We start from the raw sequence: 20,269 nt of genomic DNA on the forward strand, positions 1-20,269 counted from the left end.
CCGCTGGATTCTCCTGGGGGCTCACTTTCAGGGGCCAGTGTCCCGGAGGCGGCTCAGGGTCAGACTGCCGAGGCGTCTTGATGGGAGGGCTGGCAGGGGACGGAGGCTCTCAAGGCGCCAGCAACGGCCTCCTTCCGATGCCCCTTTGCCACGGGCCGGGCTGGGGGTCCTGCGCCAGGACGAACCGGCTCGGGGGGCGGAGCTCCCGAGCTCGTGCAGCTCAGCACGTCTGGGGGCCGCTGGCTTTGCTCCTGATCGTGAAACCACCCTCCTTTTCTACGGGAAACTCCTGGAGATGCCGCCTGGTTTTCTGAACGGTTATAAGACAGGCTGACCCCAGCGTGAACTTGGGCTACGTGAATGGCATTGCGGCAAAATCACGGAGCATTATTTCTGGAATCCTGTCCTCTCACAACAGTGACTGTCGGTTGTTAAGTTCCAATAAAGCGCTCCCGTGTGATCCTTTTATGATCATTGAATGTTAGCACGTTAGACACTGCATTGGGGGCCATGTTGTTCTTTTACTGTGATTACTTCTAAAATCATTTCCGAGCTATTTCTAAAAAGAAACACCCTCGACTAATGGCAGAATTTCTGCCCCAGTCAGAGTTTCTGCCGTGTGGCCTTGCGTTCACACGAGATGCTGACGGCCGACATAGTTCCCTGCAGAATCGTCTGCTGAAGTAAAACTTGAAGAAAGTGAGTGAGTGTACAAAAAACCAACCAGCAGGAAGTGATGGAACCATATATGTCACCTGTGTTCAAAATGCATAAGAGCCTCCTCCCGCTGCTGCACCCCCAAGCTGGGGGGCCTGACGCGGGGCTCAGCGCTTTCGCTCCCGCGGGAGAACCTCTGTGGCATAATTGTTTCCCGCTTTGTGGGTCGCCCACCCGGCGGGTATGGGAATTGACTTTATGGTGCTTGCGGCCCTCCTACCATCCTGTTGTGGCTTCTTTGTCTTTGGATGTAAGGTATCTTGTTTGGTAGGTTCCAGTATTTTTTTTGTCAATCGTTGTTCAATAGTTAGTTGTGATTTGGGTGTTCTCGTAGGAAGGGGTGCGCTCACGTCCTTCTACTCCACCATCTTGTTTGGGATGGACATGCGCACACTGCTATATTTTACATTGGTCACCGACAAAGAGCTAATGTACAGCACGGGAGCTCTACTCAACACTCCGTAATAACCTAAATGGGAAAAGAATTTGGAAAAGAATAGATACCTGTATATATATAACTGAATCACTTTGCTGTACACCTGAAACTAACACAACATTGTTAATCAACTAGACTCCACCATAAAATAAAAGCTGTTTAAAAAATGACATTAAAAAAAAAAAAAAAAAAACACGTAAGAGCCAATCAGCCCAAAGGTTGAGTCCCATGTTGAGTCCGTTGATGGTGACAGCAACGCCACCGAGGTGGCAAATTTTCAGGCCGCCTGGGATCGGGCCCAGATTTTTTTTTTTTTTTTTTTTTTTTTTTGCGGTACACGGACCTCTCACTGCTGCGGCCTCTCCCGTTGCGGAGCACAGGCTCCGGACGCGCAGGCGCAGCGGCCACGGCTCACGGGCCCAGCCGCTTCGCGGCACGTGGGATCTTCCCGGACCGGGGCACGAACCCGTGTCCCCTGCATCGGCAGGCGGACTCTCACCCACTGCGCCACCAGGGAAGCCCCCAGATTTTTTTGAGGGACAGCTGGCACAGTCGGAGTGGAAGTCAGGACCACTGCCTAATCGGGGAGCATTTTTATGGCCATTGACGATGTTTAGAAACTAAAATCGAAAATGCCACTGACTGGAGAAAGAGCCGCCTTTATCCCTGCTCTCTCCACAGTGGAAACCCGTATTTTTTATGCCTTTATTGAGAATTATTCCACATGTTATAAAATTCACCCATTGAAAGTATATAACTCAGTGATTTTTAGTATGTCCACAGAGCTGTGCAACTCTCACAGTAATCAAAGGTTAGAACTTTTTCAACACTCCAGAAAGAAACCCCTTGCTCTTAGCCCCACTCCCCTTTCCCTTGTCCCCCAGCCCTCAGTAACCACTAATCTACTTTCTGTTTCTACGGATTTGCCTCTTTGGGACATTTCACATAAATGGAATCAAACAGTATGAGGATTTTTTTGTAACTTGCTGTTTTCATTCAGCATCGTTTCCAAGATTTGTCCCTGGTCTAACATGTATCAGAACTTCATTCCTTTTTATGAATGAGTAGTATTCGATTAGCTGCATATATCACAATTCATTTATACCATCATTAGTTGATGAAAATTGGAATTTCCCACACATTTTGGCTCTTACAAATACTTTTTCAATGAACAAATATGTACAGGTTTTTGTGGGGGTATGTTTTCATTTCTCTTGGATAGAAGTGACATTGCTGTCATACGTTAATTCTACGTTTAGCATTTTTAGAGACTGCCAAGGTTCTGACGAAAGTAGCTACAGTATTTTACATTCTCACCTCCAGTGTATGAGGTTTCTAATTGCTTCACATCCTTGCCACCATTTGTTCTGTTCCATTTTTTTTCTTTAAAAAATATAATATGTATAATAGCCATCCTAACGTGTGTGAAGTATTATCTCACGTAGATTTGATTTGCATTTCTCTGATGACAAATTTTGTCCAGCATCTCTTTGTGTGATCATCAGCCATGTTTCTATCTCCTTTGGAGAAATGTCAATTCAAAGCCTTTGCTCATTTTTAAAATGGCTGTCTTTTTATTTTTGCATAAAAGGATTATTTTATACTCTGGATGCAAGTCCCTTGTCTGAAGGGTGATTTGCAAATACTTCTTCCTCTCTTTGTCTTGTTTTTTCACTTCCTTGACAGTGTCCTTTGTCACACAAAGGTGTTTAATTTTGATGTAGTTCAACTTACATTTTTGTTTTGCTTGTGTTTTTGACATAGTGTTTAAAATACCATTGCCTAACCCAAGGTCATGAAGATTTACTTATAAGTTTTCTCCTAGGAGGTTTAAAGTTTTCACGGTTACATTTAGACCCGTGACCCATTTTGAGTTCATTTTTGTCTATGGTGTGATGTTAGCATCCAACTTTATTGTTTTGTGTGTAGATGTCCAATTGTTCCAGCACCATTCATTGAAAAGACTGTTCTTCCCCATTAAGTAGTTTGGGCACCTTTGTCAAAAATAAATTGATATTTGGGACTTCCCTGGTGATCCAGTGGGTAAGACTCCGTGCTCTCAATGAAGGGGGCCCGGGTTCGATCCCTGGTCCGGGAACTAGATCCCTCATGCATGCTGCAACTACGAGTCTGCATGACGCAACTAAAAGATCTCACATGCTGCAATGAAAATCCCGTGTGCCTCAACTAAGACCTGGTGCAGCCTAAATAAATAAATATCTTTTAAAATAAATAAATAAATTGACCATAAATGTTACGGTTTACTTCTAGCTTCTCAATTCTCTTCCACTGATCTACAGGTCTATCCTTAAACCAGCATCACACTGTTTCAGTTACTTCTTTAGTGCTTTTGGTAGTAGTTTTTGAAGTTAGGGAATTTGATTCCTCCAACTCTGTTCTTCCTTTTCAAGACTGATTTGCTTATTCTGGATCCTTGCATTTCCATAAGACTTTTTTTTTTTTTTTTTTTTTTTTTTTTTTTTTTTTTTTTTTTCAGTACGCGGGCCTCTCACTGTTGTGGCCTCTCCCGTTGCGGAGCACAGGCTCCGGACGCGCAGGCTCAGTGGCCATGGGTCACAGGCCCAGCCGCTCCGCGGCATGTGGGATCCTCCCGGACCGGGGCACGAACCCGTGTCCCCTGCATCGGCAGGCAGACTCTCAACCACTGCGCCACCAGGGAAGCCCCCATAAGACTTTTAGGATCAACTTAATAATTTCATTTAAAAAAAAAAAAACAGCTGGGCTTTTGATAGAGTCTACACGGAATCTGTAGATCAATTTTGGGAGTATTGTGCTCTTCATAATGTTCTATCTTCTGATCCATGAACATGGGATGGCTTTCCATTTACTTAGATCTTTAATTTCTTGAAACAGTATTTTGTAGTTTTTAGTGTATATATCTTGCCCTCTTTTGTTAAATTCTGAACATTTTGTATACCCTGCATTGTGTGGCCACTGAATTCTCTACTATCTTTTTTTATTACGTTCTTGGAATTCTTTATTTGTTTTTTTACTCCTATGTTTATTTTTATGCCTGAATTCCTAGGTGTCAAGCCTGGTTGGTATAAATTACTGGTCAGGCCAAGATTTTCCTAAATGCAAGGTGTGGCTATCTTTTGACCTCTGCCGAGGACTCCACGTGAGGAGGCTGCCAGCGACCTCCAGACCTTTGACTCTGCGGGCAGGGGGAAGTTCCACCCTCGAGCCCTCCTGAGTTCTTGTGGCTGGACTAACAAAATTGACACGGGGCAGATTAACAGGAGAAAAAGAAATTCGTGTGCAAGGAGGTCTCATAGAAATTGGGACCTGAGAAGTGGCCAAAGCCAGCAGCGTTTATACTTCTTATGCAAAGAAACAATACGTTTATGAGGAATTGACAGGACAAAGAAACTTACGTTTGGGTGCTCAGTTAGGGAAGAATCTCAACAGAGTTTGGGCTTCAGGGAAGTAAATTAAAGAGGTGACAAAGTTTGTTTTATACAAGCTTCTGGGCTGAATTCCCTCTCTCTGGTGATAAGGGGTCCTTCTACCTTCAGATGCACAGGAGAGATTTAGTTCCTGCTGCAGGGAGACAGACAAGAGAGTCAGAGCTTCCCTCTTGTGTTGGCCACCAGGTAACTATGCCCTGGAGGCACACTTGGTGTGTGGGGGGCGGGCGCGGCCGGCCCTTGGCCCCCTCAGTTCTCACCCCTGCTGTGTGAGGCCTCTGGTCACCCAGAGACCAGCGGGTGACGTCTTTCCTTTGTCTAGTCTTTCCCAGATGGACACGAAGCATTTTAGACCCCAGAGCTTTTCCAGAGTTTCCCTGTTACTAACCAGTTCTTGAGGGTTTCTCTCAAACAGCCTTGTTTTTTTAAAGTAAAAACATTTTTTTAACTGAAGTATAGTTGATTTACAATATTGTGTTAATTACTGCTGTACAGCCAAGTGATTCAGTGATACATACATATACTTTCTTTTCTTATATATATTCTTTTCTATTATGGTTTATCCGACTGGCCTTTTAAACTCCAAGCCGGGTTTCTCTTTGCCGGTCTGGATCACAGCCTCGGGCAGCTGAGCTGCTCCCAGCATTTGCCATTGTTTTGGTGACACCCTGAAGGAAGGCCTTCCCCACTACTGCCGGGTAAGAATAGAGCTTCCTCAGGGAAGAGCAAGTCCAGACAAAATATTGACTGTGCCCTGAGGGGGGTGCTTTTCAAGGACTCCCAAACCCATCAACTCTCTATCTTCATTCTTGCCTGCGTTTGGCTACTGTGCCAATGAGCTGGGAGGAGCGGTGGGAACAGACCCCCGTTAAAATGTCACTGACTTTCACAATCTCACCAAAATTCAGTGGTTTCTCTTGGTTGGACAATCTTCAGTTTACTCCGTGGCTTTGGTTAATTACCCCAGTTCTGAATGGTTGATTTTACAGCCTTGCCAACCCATAGGTTTTTAATTCTCCAGGTTTTCATGATTTTTATCAGTGTATTTGGTCATATAGTTCCAGCTGACATTTGAATCACATGTGATTAAATAATACAACAAAGGCCCTGAGCAAAGTTTTGCTTCTTCTTCTCCCATGGATCTTACAGTTTGAATCTCAGGACTCCGTACCTGAGGATGCCTTGGCCTTGTCTTTCTCTCCCGTTGTGATAGGCTTCAGTCTTTCCTACCAGATGGAACGTTCCTCAAAAACCTGGTTCCCATATTACGTTTTCCTCCCACTTCTACAGCTTTGGCTGGAGATTCTTAACCTGGGAGAAGGGTGGCCCCTGGGTGACTGTGACTTCACTGGAACCAGCCGCATACACTGGGTGTCTGCCATGTGGGTACTATATTCCCACCATCAAGAAACACTAGAGTTGCATCAAAGTCAGAAGGATGACTGACCCCAAAAAAGCTTAAAATCCTCCAATAGAACTTCTACATTAGAAACATATTTTTCCTTTCCTTGTATTTCTGATTCACCAGAGTGGCCAATAACTTTTTCATCTTAAAGACAGCCTCCCTCCCCTGGTACTTCCTTCCTTCATTCCTTCCATTGCCTCCTGCACAGCAATACATGTTTCTACCATAAAACACACCTGCACAGGACAGGGGTTACGCACGTGGCCTCCAGGGCCCAACTGGCCAGGTTTGAAACCAAGCTCCGCCACTTACAGCCCATGTGGTCCTGGACATGTTTCTTAACCTCACAGTGCTTTCATTTATTCATCTGTAAGGTTGGGAGACCTCAATGGCACTGTTGTAAAGATTAAATGAGATTGTGCCCGTCACAGAACAGACTCTCAGTAAACAGTATCTCTGATCATTATGCCACTTGGCAGTCCAGATTTCCAAATGCCCCTCACGGCCTCCTGCACAAGATGGAAATTTACCAGGCTGATTCCTGAGTTCTTCATTAACTGAATGTGTCTCTTCCTTCGGAACAACTTTTCCTAGTATTTTTATGGACTGCAGTTCAGCTGTTTCATCTCGTGGTCTTTTAAGCTCACATCCGCCTCTCTACCTTTGTTTTTTTGTTTGTTGTTTTTGTTGTTTTATTCTTTTTAAAAAATTTTTATTGGAGTGTGGTTGATTTATAATGTTGTGTTAGTTTCTGCTGTATAGCAAAGTGAATCAGTTATACATATACATATGTCCACTCTTTTTTAGATTCTTTTCCTATGTAGCCCATTACAGAGTATTGAGCAGAGTTCCTTGTGCTCTACAGCAGGTCCTTATTAGTTATCTATTTTATCTATAGTAGTGTGTATATGTCAATCCCAATCTCCTAATGTATCCCCGACGTCTCTTACCCCCTCGTAATCATAATTTCTATATCTGTAACTCTCTATCTTTGTTTAACATATTCCTTCTAACTGGATTGATAGAAAATTTCTCTTTTACTTCTAACCATATTCCAACGAACCTATGGGTCTCTCCAAGTCTTAAGTGAAATCTTCATTCGCGGGTTGATATCTATTTCTCTGGATTTATCTATAACACAGACTTTACCATTCATTTTGTAAAGCAATTATTTAATGAAGATGTGAGCACATCCCATGTATGTTGCAATAAACTCAAACTCACAGTGGCCGTGACTTTTAGGGCTGCTAATAGGAGACTTTAGTGGAGTATTTATCGTTTCTATTGACTGAGACTGAATAGGCACAATTCAAAGAAAAGAATATAACTTTTGTGTGAAGCAAAAAATAAAATAGTTGGCATGTTTTTAAAATAAATTGGTTAAGAGCGAGGATTGTCAACTGACCCAGGTTATGAAGTAGGAGAGATTCCTGTTGTGGTTCACAGAAGTTTTCCAATCACCCACAAGATAAGTGAAATAATTATAAAATTGGCTTATTCTATTTCTATTTCTATTGCCCTTCAGCTTTTCAAACAGAGTATAATTTAATCCACATTCACTGAGTGATTTCTTTTCATTAAGCCTGTGCCTTGCTTGGAGCATGTGAAGCTACTATATAGTCAGGACTTAAGACCCCTGTGGGTGAGACAAGTAATTTCAGTGGAAGTTGTGCAGATGGTAAATCACGAGGACAGAGCTGTAGGAGAGCAGAAAGCTGCCCTGCCCCCCACCCTCAAGGAACAGGGAAAGCATGAAGGAAGGCTGTCCTGGAAATGGAGGTGACACCTCAGCTACACCCTGGAGGATGAGTCAGGGTGAAAGAAGGGACATTCCGGCAGAAGAAAAATGTGAGCTTGGCAAAGATGCATAACCACATGGCGTGTGTGGGTGAGAGTCACTGAGACGTGTTGTCCGGGGCAGAGGGGGCTGGAGGACGAGGCTGAGAAGGGGCTTCTGGTCCTGCGTGGAGAGGACGGGCGGTGAGCTAAGGAGCATGGACTGATTGACTTGCGTGAACCCATTGAGGGAGTTTAAAAGAAGACAAAGCTGATAGTAACTGTGGTGCTCTGTGTAGGAGAGCGTTGAGAAGGGGGACACACAAGGTAGGTGAGCAGTGCAGTGGCCTTTGCTCCTCTAGTTGAGAGAAAGTGAGACCCTGGACTCAGGCAGGAGTAATGGGACCAGAGAAGATGGGCTGGTCGGAGAACATCAATTAGACCAGGAGTGTGAAGGAGAAGACAGATCCGTCATGTCTCAGGTTGGTGGGGGGGGTTGGTCCTTTGCAGAACTGAGGGCAGGAAGAGGACCCTCCGTGGGGAGGGTGGTAGGGTCGTGACTAGCTCAGCTTGGAACATGGTGGACCCGAGGACCCCGGGAAACATCCAGGTAGGTCATTTCAGATATTTGGATCAAGAAATATGAAATTCACTAAAGCGTTCAGGACGCACTTGAGAATTGTCAGTGCTAAGATGGCAGCAAAACTCTGAGAGGTGATGCCGATGCCAAGGGAGGATGAGAAGAGTTGACCGAGGCAACAGACCCGGGGGAACAATGCTTCCAAGGGGCCGTGGAGGACGTGGAACGGGGATGGCCAAAGGCTACCACGGGGGCCAGCAGAGGGCGGATTTCACAGAATGTGTCCTTTGGGTAATTGTGCAAACCTTCCAAGGGAAGCTTGACACAAACTCTTTATAAGGCGTGTAGTAACCGACGATGTGACAGGGAACCGGTTGGTTAAAATCTGTGTTTTCAACTCGGTACATCCATCTTCTGACTGCGCATCTCCATCTGGATGTCCCAGATTTACGTCAAAACCAGACAAAACTGAACTCATCTTCCTCTCCTAACCTGCGACTCTCCGGTGCTTCTGTGAATCTCCACCCTCACTGCCCGTGCGCAGTGTGAGGTCCTGGGCCTGGACCCCAGGCCTGGGTTGTTGTCATGGCCTGTGAAGGAGTCTGCCTTCCTCCAGACCCACCTCCCAATGAATTCTTCACATTTCAGCCAAAGGGAACTTCAGACAATGCGAAGTCTGTGATCTACATACTTGAGAATCTTTCACAGTCCGTCTGCTTTGCATTAGGACGAAGTTCCAGCACCTTCCCCACCCTCTTTTTCATCTTATTGCCACTTACCCCATAGGTCTCAATATGGGGCTACTTTTTATGAGAAGTCTTCCCTCACCTCCAAAACTGAGAAGTCTGTCTTTCCAGGTTGAGCCCGTAGCAGCCTGTGGTCCCACTACTGAAGCAGTACTTGTGATATTGTGTGCTAAGGACACTTTTGTTTGTCAGTGTCACCCAGTAGACGGCGAACTCTTGAGGACAGGGTCAGTCCTTTGTTTCTGTGTTTTTCCCCAGGGCCTGGCTTGTAATACAGCACATGAGCATTGGGTGGATACTTGATTGAAGTCATGAATCAGTGATGATTAAACATTATCCTAATCTAATTATGAGTGGAGATCTCACAGTGGTTTTATTAACCATTGGCTCCTATGACTATATACATTTTAAAGTAATAGGACGACACTTCTTTTAAAACCTTTCAGAAATTCAAATTGGCTTTCCCCCAATTAGCCAGGATTTGTGAGGTTTTACTACATATTAACATTTTTATTTCCATGGCATAAACCAGAAAGCCACCAGAGGATCGGGATTTATCTGTGCGTTTCATTCTAAAGTACCACTCATTTATTTTTTCAAACTTTAGCGCGTATCTTCTTTTCACACTGGTATTATTATGAACACCATTACTAGTATTAATCCTTCCTAAGTTGTATTAGTATCATTTCATACTTTCTGAAGTGTTTTTATCATTCTTGTCTCATTTTGATCTTCAAAATAATTCATTAAGACTGCAGATAAAGTATAATTATAGACATTTACCACACATAGATATCCAAATAGGTGTTAAATGACTTTTCCAAGGACATCCAAATAAATAATCATGCAGATGAAACCAATATATCCAGTGCTCATTCCATTCGTGTGGCTTCTAAGTCACTGTGTTCCACTCAGGAATGTCTGTACTTTATAAATGACTTGTCACACATGGAAATAATCTTGTCTGCTCTGAATCAGTGTTTTGTCAAGTACCTTATCAGGTGGCATTCCTGTTTTATCCAAAAACGTGGCTTCCTTTTAACCAAATAATTTTGAAGATGAGAATATAATTTTCATGTTGAGATTATTTTCATGTTGGTGGTGTTACAGGAAATACCATTATCTTTCAGACACATACTTTAAGGTAAATTGTTCAGGAACATGTTTATGTACAGAGCAAGTAATACTTTACATTTATATTTGTTGAAGACACAATGCACACCCTTCAGAATTTTAGTGGGTTTGAAGATCCACCACTTATTCCCTTCCGGTGAACTCTTTCCTGGAAGTGGAACTCTTTCCTGGAACGCTTTCCATCACTGGACTGGGAGGTGATGGGAGCCACAGCAGCGAGGTACCAGGTTCCCATCCTGCTACGCTAACCTGCTCTGTGACTCCCGCCCAGTTCCAGTCTTTATTTGCTCATCTGTGCAGTGCATGTGCTTTCGTAGATGAGCTTTCAAACTTTTTAGCCATGGGACTCTCCTTTCTAACACAGGAAGATATACTGATATACAGGTATTTATAAATTATGATAAAGATGTATGGTAGACATATTTATATGTATATAGCATGATATGTGGGGTTCCTTTGGTCGGGCTTAGGCATCCCCACTGGATCCCCGCTCACCACCCTACCCCCTCCAAACCATGGGGACATCAGAGATCACAGGGTAAAATTCACCGGACTAGGTGACTTCTCAGATCTTTGCAACCGTTAGCATTCTCTGAAGCTATTCTCTTGATATGAAATTAAACCTCTAAGAAGTAGTTGGTCGTCATCTCTCCAACACTTGGCATCGTCAGACTTTTAAAAAATTGCTGTCAAGTGGTAGTAGAATAGTATCTCATCGTTGCGTACCTTTGATAAATAATTGTTAGCAACCTCTTCATATATTTATGATGGATGTGTTTCCTCTTTGGCAAAATGCTTGTTAATGCTTCCTGCCCAGTCTCTCATCATACTGAGTATGCTTTTCTTATTTATTTGTATGTCTTTATATATTCTTTATGCAAATCAAGAATATGTCTTTCCCTAGTTTATTATTTGACTTTCCCCTTTTTTAAGGTATCTTTTGATAACAAGTTCTTAATTTAATATTGTCGAATTCATCCATCTTTTCTTTTATTGTCAATGATTTTGATGTCTTACCTTTTTTTTTACTCCGAGATCTAAGAATATATTCATCTATATTTTTAAGAAGAGTTTTGAAGTTTTGTTTTTAATATTTAACTCCTCAATCCACCATGAGTTTACTTTGTAGAAGATGTAAGAATCCAACTTCATCTTTTTCCATCAGATAACCATTTTTTTCTATTCCATACATAGGAGTGGGTCTCCTTTTTTCCTCTTTCTTTGTGGTACGCGGGCCTCTCACTGTTGTGGCCTCTCCCGTTGCAGAGCCTTACCCCACTTGTATGTGAAATGTAAAAAATACAACAAACTAGTGAATAAGACAAAAAAAAAAGTAGACACAGACATAGAGAACAAATTACTAGTTACCAGTGGGGAGAGGCAATCTAAGGGAGGAGGAGTGGGAGATATAAACTATTGGGTGTAAGACAGGCTCGAGGATGTATTTACAACGCGAGGAATATAGCCACTATTTTGTAATAACTGAAAATGTGATGTAACCTTTAAAAATTGTATAAAATTTTTTAAAAAAATTTTAAGGACTTATACACATAAATTACTTAATTAATTAATCAAATGTTTACCTAAAAAGATACACTTAGCAAGGTGGGAGATATGATTAGACTGTTAAAGTTTAATAATGCTATACATTTTAACTTTGAATATATTTGTGACTTTGTACATATGTAACTATGAATTCTGAATATCATAAGAGGTTTTTGTTAACCTTTTATTTGAACCTTGTAGCTATCTGTAATTTGATGAGCTTTTAGAAGTTTATCCATTTCATAATTTTGATTTTATTACAGCCAACGGTCACATATTTTATATGTGAATCTCAGCAAGGCCGATGGGGTGAGTCGTTGAGGGAAGCCTGTGCTTTCCCTGAACCCCAACATCGAGCAAGGTGGGGACACCTGGGCAGCACCCCTAAACACTGCTAAAGTCGGGGAAGCCGTAGGGGTGCCCGGGGTCGGCCTCAATGGGAATCCTCAAGAGGTTGAAGGCAGTGGGGTGAAACCCTCCAACATGGAAGGAGGATTGCTCCGATCTAGATTTTTCACTCAGATAAATATTATGGAAATAGGAAAAGAGAAAGAAGACCTCCCAAGCGTCTTTCTTTGGAAAGCAATGGAAGGGAACACGAAATCGTGACTAGGAGTTTGGGCTCAGGAATCCAATAAGCAATTATACTGTTAACGGGTGAAGAGAGGAATGTGCTGGGCACTGACGTCTAAGGCACCACAGAGAAGAACGCAGGACAGAAAGGTGAGGGGCCACGAGAGACACAAGGCTCGCACTTTATTTACCAGTTGTCCATTTTGCCGAGGTGTAATTTTTGCCAATCTATTTTTTGTTGCATTGCATTCTAAAGATACAAATGTAAGGAAAGCATGGTTCTACCCATGAGAAAGCCTCCTGTTTACTCCGGTAAGAATAATATCCCCAAGGGGGGGGTCGCAGAAGAGAAAGAAGAGGCTGTAACATCAAAAGGCAGAATTTGTGTCAAAGGGAAGAAAGATGGGATTGGAAAAAGGTGGTATGTGGTGAAAAAGAGAAGCAATCAGGTGGAAATCATTGTGGGCTAATCACCCGGGAAACAGACAATTGAGACAAAAATGAGCAAATTCATTTTACTCACTGGTTTTAGGCATAAATGCTAGTATTCAACACACAAATCTTATTTAAAGTCAAGTCAAAATAAAGATGGGGTCTTAGATGACTATTCTTTAGGAGGAAAAAGTTTTTTAAAAACCGTACTGTGTTGTCTCTGTACTTTTCTTGGAATGCAGGTTTTCTGTAAAAGAGATGAACAGGTGTTAGACTTCGGGTGTTCAGTTAAAGATGGCAGATCCAAGCACATTAGCTTCTTGTCTCTCCTGAAATCCCACTAAAATGACAGAAGAATCATGTTTATCAAAAAAAAAAAAAAAAGTAGAAGAAGAAGAAGAACAGAGAGGGGATAATGGCGGTCCCCTTTGAAGCTGGAGAGCAGAGACAAGAAGAAGTGATGGAGCAGAGCCCAGGGAGGCGGATGGGCTCAGAACCCCTCTCAGGACCCTCGGTGCCTCCAGGATAGGCAGACTCGGGCCCCATGGGAGGCAAGGTGAAGCTGGACTAGAAACTGGTAGATTGGATGACAGGTTAAAAGCCAAGTAGACATCAGGGATAATTTCTTTTCAGCAGAAAACTCCAGGCTTACTCTTTGATGGAATAAAGCAGAGGGTCTCTTTGGGGAGACGATAGAATCAGCTGAGTGCTGGATGCTATTCAGAAAGCTGGATCTGAAGGAAATTCAGATATTGAGTACTGAGCCGCTCAAGATCCCTCCCCTAACCTCTACAGAACTTTCTGTGTATCAGACACAATCCCGATGACATTACACTTTTAAAAAATAGTTTTATAAACTCCTCAGTGGTAACCACTTTACAAATGAGGAAACTGATACAGAGGAAAATTCAGTAGCTTACCAAGAGCACACAGGTAATAAAGGGAAGGGTTGGAATTGAAGCATATGCCGTCTGGATGCAGAGTCCGACTCTCACCCACTACACGCAGCTGATGGGCCCCGGGAAGAGCCTGTCAAACATCCTGCACAGAAACCCAAGATCCAGATGCTTCGCCCAGGTGAGCAGGACCTCTAGGAGACTTTCTGATGCTCCCCTGGGAAGGCTGAGCAACAGCCAAGGACCCCAGATGCCTGAGAAAATCCTGTAATATGAGAGAGACCAGAACAAGCCAACAGACAGAACAGAAAAGGGGATCAAAGCAAATTGGAGGAGATAGAAAGTATAGAAGAGAAAAGAAACTTCCATTAACTTTCTCAGATTATGGGAGACAACTATTGCATTTACTAAACAAGAACAAAATATTTCTGAAGTGGAAGAGGGAGAAGATGGTTCAAATCACCAAGAGCACTCACTTTGAAAGTAAAAATATGAGTGTTGAAATTTACATTTTAAGAAGTCTCACTAGAAGGGCGAGAAGGTAAAATAGGGGAAACGTGATTAGAACAAAAGGACACAGATGAATGGATAAAGAAGATGTGGTGTGTGTATATAAAAAATGTGATGGAATATTACTCAACCATAAAAAGGAATGACATTGGGTCATTTGTAGAGACGTGGATGGACATAGAGACTGTCATACAGAGGGAAGTAAGTCAGAAAGAGAAAAACAAATATCGTATATTAATGCATATATGTGGAACCCAGAAAGATGGTACAGATGAACTGGTTTGCAGGGCAGAAATAGAGGCACAGATGTAGGGAAAAAAAAGTGGCAGGGGGGTGATGGTGGAATGAATTGGGAGACTGAGATTGACATGTATACACTAATATGTATAAAATGGGTAACTAATAAGAACCTGCTGTATAAAAAAATAAATAAAATAAAATTCAAAAAAACAAAAGGACAAAGAGATGGAAATCAAGAGAGAGAGACTCAGAGGTTGTCCTGTATGAACTGTAGCAGTTCCAGAAAGAGAAGAAGGGAAGAGAAATCCCTGGGGGCTCTGCAGGGCGCCCACCATGATCAGGGAAACAGATCCACACACCCACCCGTTAGGAGAACGTCACAACGCACATGGAACAAGAGAGTCCTAATAATTCTGGGCGTGCACATCTAGTGGAAAGGATTCTACGAAGAATCTTCAAGAGGTAGAAGACAATGGAATGAAACCTTCCAACATCTGAGGAAGAATTATTCCGATCTAGATTCTTGTACTCAGACAAATATTATGGAAATATTAAAAGAAAAAAAGATCTCCCAAGAACCTTTCTTTGGGAAGCAATGGATGATGAGCCATCCAAGACAGAGGAAGGCAGGGGATGCAGCAAACAGGAGATGGAGGAGCGGACTGGCTGGGCTGGAGGACAAGGGGCCATCAGTCCTTCGGGTGACCTGACGGAAAACGGCCGGATGCGAGCGCACGGACAGCTCCCCGAGATGTCATGCAGGGCCCCAAATGGACGCCCAGTGTTTGCCTGCAGTGAGCGGAGGCTACTTAATTGGGAGACTTTGAGGATAAACTCTTGGGAAGCACACAGGAAGGATACACGTGCACGAGCACAGCTGCTGACTGCGGAAGAGGGATGTGGTAAAACCTACGAGCCACCGTCCACAGTGTTTTCATAGTCATGACAACGAAACGTCGTTAATGGTCTGACGTAATGTCCCGCGTGACTGCATTGGGACAGGAGGGTCTGAGACAGGACGGCAGGTGTGCGTGTTGGAAAGCGTCTTCTTCTCCAAGCTGGGAAGTTGACAGATGAACGCTTCTGGGTGGGAAATAGTGCCCTAGAGGAGGGAGAGCTTTCGTTAGGGATGTGGATGGAGGTCAATGTCAAAAGAAAGGGTGATAGAGTTGAAAACCCTGCCCTCTGGGGATCTGGGAGTAGAATGCGGGTGGTATGTGGGGAACAGTTTTCCATAACAAGCCATGTACAGCTACCTGGCCCCTAAACTACGTATGTGTATAACTTTGCTGAGAACACATAATACATTTTTTGATATGTCATATTACATCCTGTTGTTCATCATGATGGCTGGTAATTGCAGTCCTCAGAGCACAGACGGTCTGGAGTGGAGGCAGAAGGTTCTCAGCTCCTGGAATTGGAGGAGCGCCTCCCGGAACCCGGGTCTCAGCTGCGCTGGGCCAGGGAGTGGCCTGTTTCTCCCAGGAGGAGGGCACAGGTCAGCTCTCCAGCCACTCCTCCCCGTGCTTCTCTGGTGACAGCACATTTGGTGACTGACAAACACTCACCCCTTGATAACAGCGTGTTCCCACAATAGCTGCTGGATTCCCAGGGGGTTTAAGGTGGATGAGTGAGCAGGGTCCGCGTTAACAAAGACACTAAACACAGCTGTTTCATTGTCTATATTTAAAACCAGTCAAATAAAGATACTCTTGGCTCCCGGCAGAACTTTCCTGTGGGACTCCACACGGGCCCTGGGTTGCTGGGGGTTCTGGGGGTCGCTGGATGCCCCCCCGGGTGTGCTCAGGGCCACCTCTCAGCTGTCCCTCCTCAGCCACGTGGCTTGTGGGGCCTGGGGGCACTGCTGACGTTTCTCTAACGTGCAGCCGTGTGCTATGTAAGCCGTAGAGCCACAACGAGCCGTTAGTAAAAGCAGGAAGCAGGAGTACTAATAATAACATACAAACTAGCAAGGCGCGAAGCGGCCTCAGAATGGCCCACACCAGCTCCGAAAGTTCCCTTCATAGATCAGATTTCTCACGTTGCCTGCCAGCCACAGTTTCTCTGCTACTCATTTAAAAATGGTAAATGGGGGCTTCCCTGGTGGCGCAGTGGTTGAGAATCCGCCTGCCGATGCAGGAGACACGGGTTCGTGCCCTGGTCCGGGAAGATCCCACATGCTGCGGAGCAACTAAGCCCGTGAGCCATGGCCGCTGAGCCTGCGCGTCCGGAGCCTGTGCTCCGCAACGGGAGAGGCCACGGCAGTGAGAGGCCCGCATACCGCAAAAAAAAAAAATAAAAATAAAAATAAAAATAAAAATGGTAAATGGAAAAACAATATAGAGTGAAAATTATATCAAAGAAGCTTTTTAACTACTATATATATATATATATATATATATATATATATATATAATGAGAATAAAGATAACCCCATTTATAATATGTTATATTTGGAGAAGTACTTACAAATACCAGCCTAGAATATTCTCTTCTACCTCACTATTTGGAAACAAATTTTAAAAAGAACAAAAGAAAGATGGAAGGAAGGGAGGAAAGAAACAAAGAAATCTGGTTTCCCTTAGCCCGAAATGCAAACATTTCAAACAGGAGGTCATTTATGTCTATTTTTCATGACAAGGTAGATTACTAAATTTCAATCGATCTCTTAATACATAATCAGTCTAAAAACCAAATATGATGCAATCAATCATTCTTGAATCGGGGACAAGCAATGCTTTTTATTCACTACATAACTAATCTAAAAATTAAGCAATACACACTCTTGTTAAATGGGGAAATTCAAAATTGGTCTTATATCATGAATATTAATAAAGGTAAAGTTAAAATGAATTTTATAATGCAACCATTTATAATGCACTGATCTAAAACTGAGTTTTTACTTAAAACCACTTCTTTGCTACATGCTACTACATACTATGTTAAAATGAAGAAATGATTTGGGTTCCGGAGAAGGGACCCCAATAGCCCCAAACTGAAAGCCGGTGTGGGCATTCCCCGAGCAGTCCCTCATCCCTGACCCCCCCGTGTGCTGAGCGCTGGTCGGCACCACAAGATGCTGAGCAGAGGTATGTTTGATGGTTTAGCTCATCGTTGGCTCAGTTGTTCACTCTGGCAGAATCTGCTCAGCAACCGTTCCGCGTCTCCATGGTTGCAATTTGGGCTATGAGCCACAACTACTGAGCCTGCGCTCTAGACCCCGCGAGCCACAACTCTTGAGCCCACGAGCCACAGCTACTGAGCCCGCGAGTCACAGCTACTGAACCCGCGTGCCACAACTACTGAAGCCTGCGCGGCTAGAGCCTTTGCTCCGCAACAAGAGAAGCCACCACAAAGAGAAACCCACGCGTTGCAACGAAGAGTAGCCCCTGCTCACTGCAACTAGAGAAAGCCCGGGCACAGCAACGAAGACCCAGTGCAGCCAAAAAAAAAAGTCAACACACATAGCTACAAAGGTTTTTGTGTGTGATGAGAACTTTTAAGTCACTTGCTTAGTGACTTTCACATATACGACACAAATGGACACAGATGTAATGCTGTACGTTACATTCCCAGGACTTATTGATTTTACAAATAGACGTTTGTGCTTTTGACCCCATTCACTCGTCTGGCCTAGCCCCACCCACACCCCTCTCCCCCGCCTCTGGAAACGACCAGTCTGTTCTCTGCGTTATAGAACATTCTCAAAACTGTAGAAATGGAAGGCAGATTCGAGGTTGCGGGAAGGAAAGTGGGTGAGCTTATAAGAGGGTGGCCACACCTGCGGTGACAGCGTTCTGTGCCTTAGCTGTGTGGGTGTACAGTGGACATACACAAGTGATCAAGTCACATACAATTACACACAGACATGCACGGGAGCATCAGTAAAGCAAGATCAGTGGAGTGCATGGGTGTTGATATCCCAGTTGTGACAATATCTTAGAGTCTGGGGAGATGATATTACTGGGGGCGGTGGGTCAAGGGCACATGGGATCTCTGTCTCATTTCTTCCAGCTGCACGTGATCTGCAATTATCTCAAAACAAAGTAAAACATGTACGATAATTTCACATAATGGCCAATGCTATAAAGAAAGCCCCATTGATCCTCATCTGAGTGATGGTGGATGAGAGGAAGGTGCCAGTAAAGCTGTACCTGACGATACAGTGGGGCTGAACATCCGAAGGCACCCCTGCCTGCCAGTGTTATTTACGTCATTTGTGTTTTGCAACTAATCTACCCACTAAACACTTCATTTAAGAGCTCATCCTGGAAATTCCATTACAAATGATCACAAGCAGCATATGTGACAGAGAACTGTAAACAGCCAAAACCATAGGAGCACAATCCTTCATCTTGTACCTGAGTAATTGGGAAAAGGTGATGTCTTGTAAGATCACGTCGCTAAGGGACTCAGTCGTTAGTAGATGGTTCTGTGGATTCTTACATAATGAGAGGTGTTTTGTTCAAAGAATCATCAGCTCAGTTTTTCATTCATTTATTTAAATTCTGCCTTAAAGAAGAAATTTCTATTTTACATCTCAATTGTCTTAAATCAAAATATATATACATTTAATAAGAAGCATCAACTGCCCTTCCAGGGCATTTAACCTGTAATCCATCTGTTTTTAATCTACATCTGATAAATGACTCCGGGGTGAAAATACCTCTTGGAGAAGAGGTGGTGTCTCCTGCTGACACAGTCACCATAAGTTCACTTCTTCCAAAAGGGGGGCAGAGTGTCTTGTATTTGTGGGTGAGCCCCAGCTCCCCGTGAGCTCAAGGGAACAAGGAAAGGATCAAGGTCACTGTCACAAGGATCAAGACACAGCAATATTTGGAGGAATCTCCATGAACGGCTGAGAGGAGGGCACCGTCCATGTGGGGAATGACAAAGGCATTTTCAATTCCCTGACTAATTCGTGAAAGTGGGCATGGAGAACAGAGGATGTGTCAAATACGACTTTGTCCACAAAATTCGATCCTATAGACCCTAATCGCTTTAATGAAAAGCCGGTCATTTGCGTGACTGGCCGCCCCTCACGGGTGAGCCCGGTGGTCTTTGTCCTTGCTGTCTTCCTAGAGCACCACGGAGTCCCCACAATGATGGCGGTCCATGTGATGAATCCACAGCACCTTACGAAATGCTTAAAGCAATAGAGGTGAATGTCTAGGATTACCAGAAAAGTAAAACATGTAAATTAACATAACAACATTTCACTAAAATGTGATTTGTTAACGAAATGTTGGCACTATATCAGATAGAGTGGCTTTGGTCATTAATAGCCAATCCTTTTCATGTATTTTCCAATCACTTAATTGTTTTGCTTTGTGGTGATTTGTTTATAAGATTTATTTAGATTTGTCTACTTGATGTTCTTCATACGATAAGAATTAAGATGCATTTTCATAAAACCACTGCACTGAACACCATTCAAACCATTCTTAGCCAACTTGGTAACAGCTCAGAACATCTTCAAAATAACGGTGCCCACGAAGTACATAGTCACCATAGAAGATTATGCACAAAGGCCGTTTTAAACACTGCATTTTGTTGTTGCTTTATAGTTATAACAAATGAAGATTTTAAATTAATACTTGAGGTTGTATTTTGTTTTCCTTTTTCATTAGCAAGTAAGATGTCCTTATGAAACCTTTTATATGGAAAGGACTGTAGCTTATTTATTGTCTTTTGAATGGACAAGGATAAAAATAAAAACACATCTGACAAAACTATGATAATAAAAGCTGTGTATCGACATGCAGATACATCACTATGCTTCCCTAATTCACTTCTAAATATTTCATACTGTCTTAATACTTTTCAGACTCAATCAAAGATAACTTACACT

The 20,269-nt window shown here is 43.3% G+C and overlaps 1 protein-coding gene across 26 annotated transcripts in view; it reads left to right on the forward strand.

Moving 5' to 3' along the window:
* The window catches only part of MYT1L (myelin transcription factor 1 like), a 405,663-nt gene that overhangs the window by 197,769 nt on the left and 187,625 nt on the right, over positions 1–20,269 (forward strand). The window lies entirely within an intron of this gene.

The sequence above is a fragment of the Kogia breviceps genome, chromosome 11, assembly GCF_026419965.1.
Source record: "Kogia breviceps isolate mKogBre1 chromosome 11, mKogBre1 haplotype 1, whole genome shotgun sequence".
Lineage (NCBI taxonomy): Eukaryota > Metazoa > Chordata > Mammalia > Artiodactyla > Physeteridae > Kogia > Kogia breviceps.